This window comes from Cibotium barometz, chromosome 19, assembly GCF_041138505.1.
Source record: "Cibotium barometz isolate CiBa-2024 chromosome 19, ASM4113850v1, whole genome shotgun sequence".
Lineage (NCBI taxonomy): Eukaryota > Viridiplantae > Streptophyta > Polypodiopsida > Cyatheales > Cibotiaceae > Cibotium > Cibotium barometz.
Window position 1 is genome coordinate 53,305,842 of NC_141064.1, and position 16,804 is coordinate 53,322,645.

Here is a 16,804-nt window from a genome sequence, read left to right on the forward strand (position 1 = left end):
TTTATCATTAGGTTATTATAAAAGAGTAATTCCTTCCGTTTGTGCATTCTAAAAGAATTGTTTTTATTTCAAAAGTGTTATTCCCATTAAAATTGAATTTATGCATAGAAAGATGCATAAAAGCATTATTTTTATTTCAAAAGTGTTATTCCCATTAAAATTGAATTTATGCATGGAAAGATGCATAAAAGATTTATTTTTTTATTTCAAAAGAGTTATTCTCATTAATTTTGATTTTATGCATAGAAAGATGTATAAAGGAATTTATTTTTATTTCAAAAGAGTTATTCTCATTAATTTTGATTTTATGCATAGAAAGATGCATAAAGAATTCAAAAGAGTTATTCTCATTAATTTTGATTTTATGCATAGAAAGATGCAAGCTAGGAACTATCAAAAAGGCCCCTGTGAGTGGTCAGGTGGTGAGCGTTCTGGTTGCCAATGATGCCATAGATACACCGATGAAGGAATGATTGGAAATAAGGATTCAACCAGAGATTTTGAGGATTATGATCGGTGAGACAATGGTTTCATTAAATGATTGTTTTTAAAGATAGATGATGCTGAGAAAAAGGCAATTTTATATTGGGTGTGTAAGTGGTGTGACTAGTTTTAAGTTTACATGAATATCCGGCTAGGGGGCCTGGGAACTCTTTTCCCTGGTACCCGAGACAAAACCTAACCAAATTCTTAATTGGATCCCATCACTACAGTGGGTGGGTGGTTGGCTAACCCATGGGACTGGATGGGGTTATGCTGGATTGATGGATCCCTAAATTGAGACTCAATTCTATTATGGTATGATAGATGAAGTAAATCCCGGACAAAAATTATTCTATGGAAAAGAATCAATGGCTGTGCCTCTCAATGAGGAAAAAAGTGTTGGTCTCTATGATCCAAGTGCAATCTTTTCCTTGATCTGACTATGGGATTTACGGGTTTGGTCAGATCAGTTCTATTAGATAAGGCTTTTGACTACGTTAGAGAAAAGTTATCCTGGAGGAATCGCCCGTGCTTTCCGGACAAGGGAAGTTTTTTTTGGGTTCAGTTTTGGAAGAACTTCCGCTGCTAGCACCCCTGAATTCGTTGCGCGGTGGGGACAGGGATCTTACATTTGGGATTGCTCCTTCAGCCACACCCATTCCCATATTATCAGTGGAATTTCTAGACGTTTCTAGTTCCTTGCCACACGTGATTGAAAGGGATTTACATTCTCCATTTCCTTGCCACACGTGATTGAAAGGGATTTACATTCTCCATTTCCTTGCCACACGTGATTGAAAGGGATTTACATTCTCCATTTCCTTTCGTTCATCAGCCCTTGTTGTTCGAGTATCGAGCTCTTGTTTCCTTAAGCTCAATAATTGCAATTGTCACTCTGCCTCAACCCTCTTCAAGTCGATTTCTATTTCCTCTGATGTAGGGAAGAATACTTGACATGTCCTGGCTGCACTTTCCTTATCTCTTAACCCTAGGGGTTGTTCCACTGATCCTCACAGTGTTAGTCAGCATGGAACCAGAAGGTTGGGTTGGTAATTCTGGTCTTAGACCTTGTTTAGCGTTGTTTGACGGGCCTGTGCCTGTAGATTACACTTCGTCTTCTGTGCTGGGTTGGAGAACAAAAAATCACTGGCTATATCAAAGATACCACTAGATCTTGTCAGGGAAGATGGTTTTTCTTCCTCTCTAAAACCAGAGAGTCATAGCCCTTCTTCCATGGGCTCTTCACTACTTATATCAATAGTGGTGGTCAGATTCTTCTGAGCTGAATCACTCAATTGAGTGCTCGTCGAGTGGCCGAACCAACACCCCTTTGATAGGAAGATCCTGGGTGATTGGATGATAGGAAGATCCTGGGTAATTAGATGCACTATCGTCAGGGGTAAGATTGTCTCCAATGAGTTTACCAGACCTCAAGTGCATGAGAATGTGATGTGACAGGCTAAATCACTACTCCAATTAGATTTTCATAGGTTTCTATCGAACTGAGTTTTTTGGGTCGTGAAATTGTAGATTGTAGTTCATGCCGTGAAGTAGCATGAAATGTTTCACGTCGTGAAACGTAAATGGTTAATAGACACTCGAAATTTTAGGTTAGTGTTGCCTTGATCTGAGCTAGTTGATTCCAATTACGTAATTAAGGTACTTCTTTAACTTTAGTTTGACAACCCTTAGTTTGTGAACTAGATCCGTAATTGACAGTTCACATCATGAAACCGCAGAGGACAGTTCACATCGTGAAGGAGTAAGTAAGGGTTCACGTCGTGAAGCAGGAAATGTTTCACGTAGTGAAGTGATGAATGGTTCATGTCGTGAAGTCATCAATGGTTTACGCCGTGAAATAGGGAATGTTTATGTTGTGAATCATCTTATTGCTAATTCACGCGATAATATTCCTTCAGATCCATTGTGTCAGAGGTTTTAAGATAGGGTACCCTATTTTTGACAAGGTAGTCTCAAACTTTGCACGTAGTGATTGTTACGAAAGGCGGTTCACGCCGTGAAGTAGTAGGAAACGGTTCACGCCATGAACCGTTTTCTGCACTTTCACATGTTAAGTCTTCGTGTCGACAGAATGAATTTTGGAGTGTAATTTACCTATCCAAATGTTCCCGAATGGTTGTGCTAGGAGTAAGGAATGTAATGCAAGTTATAAGCATAGCCATTGGCTCCTTATTTTTGTAATTTTTATGATTCTTTTGAAAAAATAGAAAACAAAGTATCAAAGCTTCTCGTTCACGGTAGCAAGTTTTGGGATAAAAACACCAAAATTAAAAGAAAAAACAGTGCAGCTTTCCTCTAGGATAACCCAAGTACTCACCCACACACCAAATCGCATGATTTCTCACAACTCTTCTCTACCATTTTCTTTGCTCAAGCAATTGATGCAGTATCCCTCTCTTCAAGAATGTAGTTTTGATTTTGAAGCATTGATCGTGTGACTATATTTGCAGGTACAACAGGTGTGGTTCCTAGTGACTCACTGGTGACCTCAACCAAATTCAATGGCATAATCTTGGGTGCACTTGGATTATGTGGACATTGAGCAATCAAATGATCTATGCCACAACGATTACATGTAAGCACCGGCATTCTCGACGTGCTCCCTTGATTTGGTTGCATTTGAGTAGCGATCTTCTGTAGCCTATTAGGGCACTGCGCTACATGATGCGGTCCACCACAATCGTAGCATTGAAGAGGTGGTCTCCTGGCAAAGGTATTAAGGTTTTGCCCTCTTGTGGCGAGAGCAGCCACTTGATATATAGGCTTGACTTGCCTGAAATGATCCTCCATGTAATACTGGGGAGTCATTTCAAACGTATCAATCCCATATGGAATGGGGTCTATATCCTCTTCATAATCCCCACATGCACGATGTGACTCACAGCCCATCTGGTTTATAGGGGTAACCCTCGGCGGATGCGGAGGTTGTGGTCCTCGCACTGGCGGTGGTAACGGCACAGAGACTGGACTTAATTTGGGTTCCTTGGAACTATGTGCTGTGATGGTTGCTCGACATGTGGGGCAGGCATCAGTGCGGGTACTTGAGGTGTGTTTAACCAGGCTAGTGGTGCCTGACTTGAGGTGTGTTTGACCAGGCTAGTGGTGCCTGACTTGAGGTGTGTTTGACCAGGCTAATGGTGCCTGATTTGCTAACATACGCTTAAGTACTAGGCAATCCTTAGATTGATGGCCATACTTACCACATGTATTGCAAGTCCCATTGAATTTAACTCTGAATGTGGGACATTCACTCGTGCTATGTGGTCCTAAGCAAACCGAACACCATTGTTGCTCTCTTCTTGGGTACATATGGCTATTTTGAGCAGCTCGATTACCCCTAAAGTATTCTTGGAGAGCCTTAGCAAGGTCAACTATAGACATTTCGGATATCTTGGGCTCCTTGGCAATAGGTTTTATAGTCATTGGCTCATGCCCAGATACTTGCGAACTAACAGACTTTGTCTCTGAAGACACCTTTTTACCTGTAATCATCAAGTTATCTTCTAGCTGGATTGCATTGGCAGTGACTGCTTCCCACATTGTAAGACCTCTAATGACTAGGCCATTGTATATGTCCTCGTGGCGCAATCCTCGGATGAATCTATCAAGAAGTTGGTTGTTATTGGGAGTACAACGAGAATTTAGATGCTTTAGTCGACTAATAAAGTCTGTCACTAACTCTCCTTCCTCGCGTTCAGCTTTTTGGAGTTGAGATGCTACACCCCAAAGCATACCCTCACGTATGTATTCTTTCAAGACCAATCTCTTGAGAGTGGATAGTGAGTACGCTCTTCAACCCTTAAAGTTCGATACCAATCTCCGACGTTAAGTCTAAGGCTTTACACTTATGTAGCTGATTGTGCTCTTCCAAGGAATCACACACGTGTTTAAAAACTTCAATGTGCTTCCTAACATCTTCATTACCACTGAAGTTCTGAGTGAGCTTGGCAACTTGTACCGCCTTGCTTCTAGGCTCTCTCTCAGGTATGCCACGCATGTTTTCCGCAATAGATCATCCGATCATTTGAGTAAACGCTGCTAGATCACCTAAGTGAGCAGGCATAGCTGGTGGAGGCACTTCTAGGATGGCCTCGTTGACAGGAGTTGGCATTGGTCTTGGTATGTATACAGCTGACGTAGGATATGATATGTGACTAGGCATAGCTCCTCTTGGATAAGGATTCTGATAAGGCATTCGTGGAGCATACGCCATTGGCATAACAGGAGGCGTAGGAGCTACATGAGCATGAGTAGCGATAGGTACATATGGTCGATATGCACTGGTACGCAGTGTTGTAGGTACTGTACCACTAGGTAGCGGTGTTGTACTAACTACAGTGGCGGGTGCACTTTCCGTCATGCTTATCATCGGCGGAGTAGGCTTCCCTAATGGAAAGTTGAGCCAAAGTTGGAAAGCTAAAGTTACTGCTCGTGGGCTCAACCTGCATCGAGACTCCAGGCGAAACAACATACGAAGGATCTACGGGACTCACCGAGAGGGAGTCTCCAATTGCCACAAGGTTGGTTGTTTAGCCTTGCCCGTATCCAAAAATCTCATAGGGCGAGTTGAAACTAGGTCCACTCCCCTATTCTGCCTCTCGAATTGGATAATTATATGGATAACTTCACATATCATTTGTTGTTGTTCATCTAGATTGGTGGCACTAGATGTAGATCATATGACTTCTAACCAACCTACATGTGGTATGTGTAACCCGTGTATAGGTCAGTCAGAGTTGAAACTAGGTCCACTCCCCTATTCTGCCTCTCGAATTGGATAATTATATGGATAACTTCACATATCATTTGTTGTTGTTCATCTAGATTGGTGGCACTAGATGTAGATCATATGACTTCTAACCAACCTACATGTGGTATGTGTAACCCGTGTATAGGTCAGTCAGAGTCTCCGTGTGTAGGTCATATTCCCAATTTTCATTGAGAAATATCCCATCTAAACTTGGTGTGCCAAAAGGTTCTCTCGAAGTGGACGCAATGTCGCAAGTTCAGAGCGCGTAGCTCTACTAAAAGTCTCTATTAGACGACTAAACATGCTAGATTCGGGTTGTGGGGCCCAAACTGGCACATTTTGGCTTGCTTCCTTAGAGTTCTGGGTAGGATGCCCTTCCATGACTTCAGAGTCAGAGGACGAGTTACTAGCCGCTATTCGTGGATCTTGGGTTGCACTTCCTTGGGTTCCAACTGAAGGCCAAGATGCTAACGTGGAGGGATGGTGTGAGCCTGCGTAAACTGAAACGTTTTCTAGTTGCTCAGACTCTAGCACCCGACCAGAGTGTAGATGCATGTGACGTGGGTATCCTATGGGCATTGGTAACTACCCTTGAAGCCCACACAAGTGGTTTCTCAGGTGTTTCGCACCCCGTTTTTACTTGTTTTTGTCTTGTTTTTAGCCCGTTTTTACCCCCTTACTTATGGTCGAAACTGGACTAAGGCGTGTGATAGCTCAAGACAAGCGTATTGTTCAAGGGGTCCTAGCGTGCTTTACAGCACAATGTTCGCCTATCCGGAGCTCCCGTGGCCCTCAGAACACTCTATTTGTGCCTAGGTGTGAGGCTTAAATTAGAAAGTCCAAGGGTACCTGTGTGGGGGGGAAGGTGAAGGCTTTGTCCCACATGCCCACTCCACTCCTTGGGGGGGTAGACTATATATAGAGATTCACTCCCCTTAAGCATTCACTTGAGAGAAAGCTATGGAGGCTCACTCTCCTATATATATATATATATATAAAGATCGAGGCTGGGGTCGGGGTCGATTGGGGGTTTTTTCTTTTTTATTTTTTTTTCAATAAAAAATTTCTTTCCACATGGGTTGGGTTGATTTAAATTTTAAAATTAATTTTTTATTTATTTTTACTTTAAAAATATTTTTAGAGAAAAATAGCTCATGTGCACCTAGCTGGCCACTTGCTGCCGTGGCGCCCTCTGCGGGACGGCTGCTAACACAGCAGCACAGCATGCAGCAGCTCTTCTACCCTCTGTCTACACGCACACACACACACACTAACACTAACTAACTTACTGCTCTAACAGCTAACACACATAGAACTGAAATGTGCAGAAAATGAAGAAAACAAAACTGAAAAATGACTGAAGAACATCAGCAAACACACAAACACGCCTCTCTTTGCCTTTCCTACAGGATAAAATAGACTTCAAACACCAGCCCGAGCTGCATCTGGAGCTTGGTGCAGGGTAATTCCTCGGCAGTGGTGCCAAAAATGTGCGCTCTTGCCGCACGTGTCGGAGCTAGGGACTTGCCAAGCACCGTGTGCGAGCCACGAATGGCTGCAAGCACACAACCAGGAAACCAGCAAGCTTAAAACAGGGAGCAATGGTGTGTCACTCACCACTCAGACCGCTGTCGTGAAGGATTATCGTGCCCTGTGATGAAGAAGGAGCCGCCGCCCCGTCGCTCTACCACCTCGCCGTCGCCTTCGTGCCGCCATGCAATGCTCGATCGCTACACACACACACACACACACTCTCTCTCTCTCTCTCACACACACACGTTGGAGAAGGAGATGGAGAAGATGAAGCAAGAGCACTCCTTGTATTCAACACTCAGAGAATGAGAGGTTTTAGGTTACATTTGACTTTTATATGTGACTTGGCCGTTCACGGATGGGCGCCCACACATGGCCGGCCAATCCGAACCCTTATCCTGATGAAATTCGAGGTGCGCCTCTCATCGGCGATCACCCAATCCCCTTACCCTTTACATGTGGTGCTGACAAGCCTGGCCCATGACTCAGAATACGTAAAATAATTATGAGACGTAAAAAGTAATACGTCTCAATGTCCGCCACATAGGTTAACAGTCACCTAGCACTTCACTCATAGGCGACTTCCTGGTCCCTCATCCACCGTACCGAAAGCTCACCATTTAAATCGAACCGAGGCTGGTCAAGACCTCGGTCGACCTTGCTACGCGAGACGTCCTCCGTTGACTCTCCGTGTGAGCTGATGCAAATTTATCACTTAGGTCTCCCACGACCTCATTCACAAGATGGTCAAAATGCTTCCCCAGCATTCTTGACATAAAACAATCATTTAAAAACAGGTCATAAATATAGTTTCTAACGAACTCTCATCTTTCCACATTGTTCCACATCATTTCTCATTATTCCACATTCTTCTACATGGTATTCTTTCCCAGCTTTTAATCCATTTTTTATTATATGTTAAGTCAAGGGTTATCTATCTGGGTTATCTCCCAAAATCTAAAATTTTAGAGTTTTTTGTAATGTCTTAAGGCTATTAAAAAAAAGGAAAAGATGTTTTTCTTATCCCAGTTAGGAGTCGGGTGGGGAAGGAAGGAGTGACTAAGCATTGATCATAGCTTTGGTCATAAGTTGATTGAGGGAATATCATGGCACGGGAGGTACGCATGGCTAAGTCTCCTCTTTGCAATGATGTGATGGAGTTGGGGATTGGGTGCTTCTTTCACGTTTGGGCCTCACCATCTTCACTCTAAAAGGGGGTGTTAGAATAATTAGAGTCTCATTAGTGTGAAGGGTTATTCCATGTCTATGCTTCCACACACCATGTCTTGATCTCTCCACCTCTCCTCCACTCTCACTCACTCCCTCCTAAGACTGGCTATATTTCCAATAGTTGGTTGACCTCCTTGTTGACATGGAAAGTCTTTACATGTACATATTCTAATCTTTTGTCGCTACTTATTCTTTGTGAAGAATAGAGTGTTGTTTGGTTCAATCATGAGTGAGTATATGTTCTTTTTATAACGGGTTCGTTCTTGATGCGGCTATGTTGATATTCAAACTCTCTCTATGTGATTAGTTCTTAGATGGAGAATACATTTAGCTTGAGTTTAATAATGTAGATCTTCATAGGGTTGCAGGGCCTTGCAATCCAAATTGTATCATTGTGTCTTACTTATGCTTTTGTGAGCCTACTAAGACTGGCAAGCTTATGACTATATATATAGCTTTTTGAGGCCTACATGTATGCCTCTCTATGAAAGTACGTCGTCTATTGACCAATATGTTATTTTTTGTGTATAATTTTCATTCAAGTTTCTAATTGTCATTTTTGTCATTCGTAAAATTTTAAGGAGAGAGAGAGAGAGAGAGAGAGAGAGAGAGAGAGAGAGAGAGATGATGATGATGATGATGATGATATCTCTGAGAGAGAGAGAGTGGATTACCTACTGAGTTGGAGTGGTTTTGCACCTGTCTATAACCCATCGTTTTAGTAGTTTCCCTACATTAGAGTGAACACGGTGCATAATTTGCTTGAGACTTGTTGATGTAAGTGAAGTTGCGATCGTTGATGTTATGATACCCATCATTCGTGTGCAAAAGTGTAAGCTTTGGCGAGACATTAGCATTGGATAGTAAGGTTGTTGTGAGATTGATGAAGAAGGTAGGGAGATGCATAGGCCAATATAAAAATGGCAATAAGATGTGGTGGGAAAAGCATGCGCGTGTACATTCACTCGTACATAACATCAGCACGTGCACCTCACCCATGTATCCCATACACTTGCATGCACATACACTTAAACCCCATTCATTAGCGCCTGCATGTGCACAACACGTGCACATACCCTTATGTAAATGTGCACACCCACCCTTTCAATCGAGCACATCACATGTGCACACAATTTTACACATGTAGGTGCTCCACACATTGACACACATGTACCCCCTATGTACACCATGTGCGCACACCTATTTACACACTTCCACCTGTGCATGTGCACATTTATCTGCAGGCGCCCACACCATGTGCAAAGATGGAGAAAAAGAAACAAAAGGCTTATAGATAAAGCTTTATGATTAGGCATAAGTGCTGATCCATAAGTGTATATACATATGTTGTATGCTTTTGTATAAGAGATTCAAGAAGAAGGCTTATGGATAAAGCTTTATGATTAGGCATAAGTGCTGATCCATAAGTGTATATACATATGTTGTATGCTTTTGTATAAGAGATTCAAGAAGAAGTTTTACGTAAGCTTGTGCATAAAGCTTATACATGAAGTGCATGCAAAAGGCTCTTTTTCATAAGTGTAAAGCTTTTACATACTATATGTGCATAAGCTTATATGTAAAGAATTTTATACATAAGCTTGATCATAAGAGTATAAGCATACTATACATAAAGCTCATACATCCTATGTGTGCATAAGCTTATGCATAAGAAATTGTATACATAAGCTTGTGCATAAAAAACTTTTTCCTTGTGCATAAGAGCTTCATAAGTACATAAAAAGCATGCGCTTGTGTTGCATAAGAGCTTATCATGAAAGAATAAGCATAAGAATAAGCTTTATCATAAGAGCATATGCATAGAAAGATGCATAAAGGAATTATTTTTATTTCAAAAGTGTTATTCTCATTAAATTTGATTTTTTATGCATAGAAAGATGTGTTATGATTCCTAAAAACGGGATTGATCATGGTGATAGATATAGATTAAGCAACATAATTAAGGTGGATTAAACCACACTACGAACTCCATAAGAGAGAGAGAGAATGCACACTCAACACTCAATTCTATTACATATCACAATGAACCATACAATGATATAGGCTTTCTAGCCTTATCCCACTTTACACATCATCATCCATGTGGCACTCCCTTTTCCACTCTTTTGGTAAACACTCACACACCATTCAATATTACATGTGGCATTCATATCTTGCCACAATATCTTGCACCTTTAGGGTGCTTTCCCACATACACACAAACACCACGATTACATCTCTCAACACCCCCTCTTAATCAAGGTGTTCCACAACTCACCCATTACCCATCTCAATGTAGCATTGCACAACTGCAATCGCTACTTCTCAACAAGATGCATAAAGGATTTATTTTTATTTCAAAAGTGTTATTCTCATTAAAATTGATTTTTTTGCATAGAAAGATGCATAAAGGATTTATTTTTATTTCAAAAGTGTTATTCTCATTGAAATTATTTTTTATGCATAGAAAGATGCATAAACGATTTATTTTTATTTCAAAAGTATTATTCTCATTAAAATTGATTTTATGCATAGAAAGATGCATAAAGGATTTATTTCTATTTCAAAAGTGTTATTCTCATTAAAATTGATTTTTATGCATATAGAAAGATGCATAAAAGATTTATTTTTATTTCAAAAGTGTTATTCTCATTAAAATTGATTTTTATGATAAAGGATTTATTTTTATTTCAAAAGTGTTGTTCTCATTAAAGTTAATTTTTATGCATAAATAGATGCATACAGAATTTTTATATCAAAATTAGAATTCTCTTAAATTCTATGAATAGATGTGATGTGATGTGGATCAGATAGATGTGAATGAATGGATGGATGTGAATGAATGGATCAGATAGATATGAATGTGTATGTGATGAAAATGGATGTGAATGTGTATGTGAAGAATGGATGTGAATGAGTATGTGAATGTGTATATGAAGAATGGATATAGATGTGTATGTGAATGTGTATATGAAGAATGGATATAGATGTGTATGTGAAATAATGTGATGTGATGTAAAGAGATGTAATGTGACATGAATATATGTGGATGTGAAGTGATAGATATGAATGTATGGATAGATGTGAGTAGTTGTACATGTGAACGATTGGATGGATGTGGATGAATGAGATGAGATGTGTATGAATGAGATATGATGTGGATAGAAGTGATGTGATATAATGTGGATAGAATGTATGTGATGGGATGGTTATGAGAATGTATGTGGTGGATATGAAAGAATGAATGTGATGGATATGAATGAATGTGATGTGATGTAAATTGAGATAGATGTGATATGTGATGTGAATGAATATGATGTGATGAGATATGGATATGGATATGGGTAGATGTAAGTGGATGAGATCTGATATGGATAAATGAGAAAAGATGTGATGAGATGGAAAATGATGTGATGAGAATGGGAATACACATAAAATAAATGAGGATTGATGTGGAACAATGTGGAAAGACGAGAGTTCGTTATAGAGAAACTGTATTTATGACCTGTTTTTAAATGGCTGTTTTATGTCAAGAATGCTGGGGAAGCATTTTGACCATCTTGTGAATGAGGTCGTGGGTGGAGACTTATCTAATAAAGTTGCAACAGCTGACGGAGAGTCAACGGAGGACATCTCGCATAGTAAGGTCATCGGCCGAGGTCTTGACTAGCCTCGGTTCGATTTAAATGGTGAGCTTCCGGTACAGTGGATGAGGGACCAAGGAAGCGGCCTATGAGTGAAGCGCTAGGTGACTTGTGAAGGATCCTAGAGGGTGCTGACCATATGGTGCTCGGGCTTTGGGTCATCGAAGATATCCACACGTGCATTGGGGAAGATATTAGAATAAGGAGTAAGAGTTGTTTTCTGAGTTCGGGCATGGATCTGGTTGATTGACCTTGCTGGTCCTCAACGGATGAGTCCATGGCTCTTTTATATGGATCTATTGGTTGATCTTGCTGATCTTCAATGGAGATTCCATTTTGATTTTTATAAGTAAAAACATTGCCGGTTACTATGAGCTACTTACTATTGAAAAGGCCCCTAAGTGGACAGGTGGTGAGCGTTCTGGTTGCCAATGATGCCATAGATACACCGATGAAGGAAAAATTGAAAATTAGGATTCAACTGGATAATTTTGGAGGATTATGATCAGTGATACTATAATTTCATTAAAAGATTGTTTTAAAGATAGCTGAATCTGTGAAAAAGGCAATTTCATATTGGGGGTGTGTAAGTGTTGTGTGTCCAGTTTTAAGTTTGCATGAATATCCGGCTAGGGGGACTTGGGAACTCTTTTCCCTGGTACTCGGGACAAAACCTAACCAAATTCTTAAATGGATCCCATCACTACAATGGTTGGGCAGTTGGCTAACCCACGGGACTGGATGGGGTTAGGCTGGATTGATGGATCCCTAAATGAGACTCAATTCTATTATGGTACGATAGATGAAGTAAATCCCGGATAAAAATTGTTCTATGGAAAAGAATCAATGGATGTGCCTCTCAATGAGGAAAAAAGCATTGGTCTCTCTATGATCCAAGTGCAATCTTTTCCTTGATCTGACTATGGGACTCATGGGTTCGGTCAGATCAGTTTAGTTAGTAAGGCTTTTGACTACGTTAGAGTAAAAATATCCTGGAGGAATCGCCCGTGTTTTTTGGGTGAGGAAAGTTTTTCCGGGTTCGTTTTGGTAGAACCAAGGGATTAGTCTCTTGTCTGGATATACGTGGGCGAGGCCCCGAGTGAGGGACCCTGCCCCGTGCAAGAAGTGCTACTTCCGCTGCTAGCACCCCTGAATTCGTTGTGCGGTGGGGACATGGATCTTTCACTTCACTTGGTCCTATAAGATTGAGCTGCATATGAGATAGGCCATGCTTGTTCACCCATCTTTCTAGTTCTTCACCCTCCATTTTTTCAAAGGTGGGATATCCAACTTGTAAAGTTGTAAAAAACAATGCACTTTCTCCCTTTTCCTCTTCTATCAGGGCCAAAATATGGTGGTAGAGAATGACCACACATGGATTGGGTCATAGATGGATAAGAAGCTAGCTTTCAAGGCTTTGATGCAGTCCCCATGTCAACCAATCCCTTTTCATAAATCTGTCTCAAAATGGTCCAACATCTCATCGTTCTCCTAGCTACAAATTGATTGATTTGTCAAGATTAGTTGTTTTGTGTCTACATTTACACTACATGGGCTCCTCAGGATTGCACCCCATGCATGATAATCCGATACCATGGGATGGATATGCTGATTGTAGATGTCTACATGGTTTTCTAGGCAGATATCTCGCTTCTTAAATATCATCATATTTACTAACTACATCTAGTCTGATGTCATTTTCTACAAAGTTCTTTGAACATCAATAGATGTAAAGATTGGTCGATGGAATATCCCTGATAGATAAACATTAAGGACACAAACTCTTATACAAGCATGCCATTTTTGTTACCCTTTGCAACCACATGGCACTAATTTTGAAGTCTTCTACAGAACACCTTTAAGGATTGAACCTCACTTGTAGACCCTAGTCAACAACCATTTGTCCAAGCAGCACTAGTTTTTAAAGTCTTCCATAGAACACCTTTGAGGATTGAAACTCACTTGTAGACCTTACTTAACCATCTGTCATAGATTCTAGGTTCTTTATAATATTTGGAACATAAAGTATATCTTCCTAGTATTTTTTTGCCATCCTACACATAGACAACGGCACTTTACCAACATGTGCAATGGGGTGTGCAGGATCATCACCTATTTCTATTTAACCTTGGTTTTTCATTTTCTACATATCTCTAAACCACTCACATGACTGGTCATATGAGTGGAGGTGCTAGAATCTGTATACCAAATATCTCCTGATCCTAATACATCTCCTGTTGTGGAATTGAGCATGTGTGCTACATGACAAGCAGCTACTCATTTTGTCAATATAAATAGTGCTGAATTCTGTCATCACCATGTTTACTTGATGATGCATAGTTGCATTGTTGCAACTTTTCACTTTTGGTATCATTCTGGTTTTTATAGCAATCCTTTGCCATGTGCCTTGGTTTACCACAGTAATAGTACTCCATGCTATTTGCATTTTGATATCTTTACCACTTTGCCACAACCACCTCAACCTCTTTGGATCCCCCATCCTCTAAAGTGTCCTCTTCTACCTATATGAGATTGATTTTCTTAGTGTTGCTGTGCTGGTTTTGATTTCCAATTTAACCGACCCACTTCCTTTTCTTCTAGATGACGCGACATGCCTGTGCCTCTTCCTATATTATCTGAGTAGAGAAGGCCTATTCATTTGTATTTCCATAGGATGGACCTTTCATCTCTTCACAAATGAGGAGAGCAATGGCAATTCCTAAAATCAAGAAAGTTATCTTAAACTCCAGTGGAGGTCTGAAATTAACAAATCAAACTCTTGAAGTGTTTGCATCCATTTTCTATGTCTCGTGTTAAGATTATTTTGAGTAAATATCCACTTTACGCTCTTGTGAAGCATTTGCATCTATTTTCTATATCACATGTTAAGATTATTTTGAGTAAATGTCCACTTTATGCTCTTGTGGATCAGTAATAGCAAAGTGAGCTTGTTCCTCGAGAAGATAGTGTCACCAAAGCTTCAAGGCATGCTTTATTCAACTCAAGATCATAGACATCATAGTTCCTTTTATGTGGTCTCAATTTTCGAAACATACACTATGGGGCATCCTTCTTGCTCCTCCAACAAAAACGAATCCACTAGCATCAGTGAACGACTTCAAAGGGTTTCTTGTAATTTTAGCATAGGATTTTTCACTTGTACTACGACCTTCAGCTTATGGAAGCGATTGTGACACATCGAAGACCGTTGAAACGGAAAGTTTCTTCTTGCGTCACAAGCAGTCTTGGCATATTGGGGAGAATAAAGTTCCGATATACCACCATGGTAAACCTAACCATTCCACTTTGTGGGGCTGTGTTCGAGTGGCATTGTGCCGGGCGACGAGCCCTACCCGCCGTCGGTCATCGAAGAGAGGTGGACTAGTCGTTATCTCAAAAAAAAGATAAGTTGCCATTGTGCAAGGTCTTATTCGATCACAATCCAAACTCACTTATGAAGGGGGGAGGACCGGGTACGTGGTTGTTGTAGAGGGACTTCATATGATGTTGTATACGACGCTGAAAATGGGCATCATGTTGCTGTAATGCAAACTATCTATTGGGGTTGTATTTAGTTAGGTTAATAAATAAAACCCGTCCTGCTCGCTCTCCCCCTTTGTATTTGAAGCGAAATCTTTCGTCTCTAAATTTTGCAAAGCAGTCTCTTTATGTCTTGGAGTACGAGGTTGCATCCGAGAGAAGAAAGCGTCAAACCGGCTAAATATCAGGTGCCGCTTTTCTTTAGAACCAAGATGTAATACCCAACGTTGGGAGGCACGGTCTGACAGTTTGGCCGAGTGGTCTAAGGCGTTGGATTTAGGCTCCAATCCGAAAGGGCGTGGGTTCAAATCCCACAGCTGTCAGTGCTGGCATATTTCAGATTGGTCTTTGTGTTCGCGCTGCCACATTTTGGAAGCTTCTTCTTGCTCCTTTGCTCTGTTGTAAGGAGAGGCGAAGCAAGCTGGAGTAAGGCTGTTTTCGTCTGGCTATATTATATATAGGTTCCTTCGCTCATCAATACAATCATTGTAGTAGTCAGCCAAATACAACAAGCTGGTTTTCGGGAGACTTACACAGTCTGAAACCGATTAAATGTTTGGATTGAAGTTAACGTAGCCAAGCTCTCAAACCGAACACACCACATAGAAAAAGGACTGAAACCAATTATATGTTTGGAATGAAGAGAAAGGACATCAATACCCTTGAGCATCGAGTTTTCATTCTAAGAGAACCCTTTTTGGGGTGCACGCGTGCATGTGCAGAGCCGAAAAAAGGATCGCGAGAGAGAGAGACAACCTTGAGAAGGAATGTATTCGAGAGACCGACAAGTTGGCCTTCAATGAAAAAATCGACGCATGTTCTTACTCCTTTTTTTTTTGGGTGGTGCGTGTGCATATGTTCTTAACGCTTTTGGGTTGGGGTTTTGTTTGGGGGGGGGGGGGGGCGGGGGGGGGGGGGGGGGAAGATGGAAGCCAAGGTGAAAGAAAATCCTTCTCTTTTATTATTTTGTAACATCACGATTTGTATGATTTGAAATCCTACAAAAGTACGATTAAAATTTCCATGCCTCCTCATTGTAAGCTTGAATAAATTTACACACGTCTCTCTCTCTCTCTCTCTCTCTCTCTCTCTCTCTCTTTGTGTGTGTGTGTGTGTGTGTGTGTGTAGTGTGCGGGCGATGTCTAGGATAGACTAGCCCCACACCTTACCTATAACATAGATAAAGGATAATACCTTTACAACCGTTACACACACACGCACACGCACACGCGCGCGCGCGCACACACACACACGTGTTGATCAATTTGGCTAACACGGAGTACTCTGGTTAACTCAAGTCTACAACTGTCAAGCATACATCAACAATGTCTGGCCTAAATTCACAAAAGGTCTCTTTATAGTGCTACCAATGTATTATGAAAGTATCGTTGGTCTGTTGTACATGTCCTTGTGGGATGGCCACACATCTTGTACATGTCCTTGTACATGTCCTTGTGGGATGGCCACACATCTTGGGTGTCAAAATCGTTAAACATTAGAAGCCCAACTTATAAGGCCAATCATTTGTTTATGACCTAAAACTAGCAATGGGCACCCTACTTTCTGCCAACCTAGATAGAGTGAAGAGACTTCTAAAAAGTAT

The 16,804-nt window shown here is 40.9% G+C and overlaps 1 non-coding gene across 1 annotated transcript; it reads left to right on the plus strand.

The window, feature by feature from the left end:
• The first annotated feature begins 15,444 nt into the window (after window positions 1–15,444).
• TRNAL-UAG (transfer RNA leucine (anticodon UAG)) lies at window positions 15,445–15,524 on the plus strand. Its single transcript has one exon. It is a non-coding gene; the product is annotated as a tRNA-Leu (tRNA).
• Window positions 15,525–16,804: the final 1,280 nt, after the last annotated feature.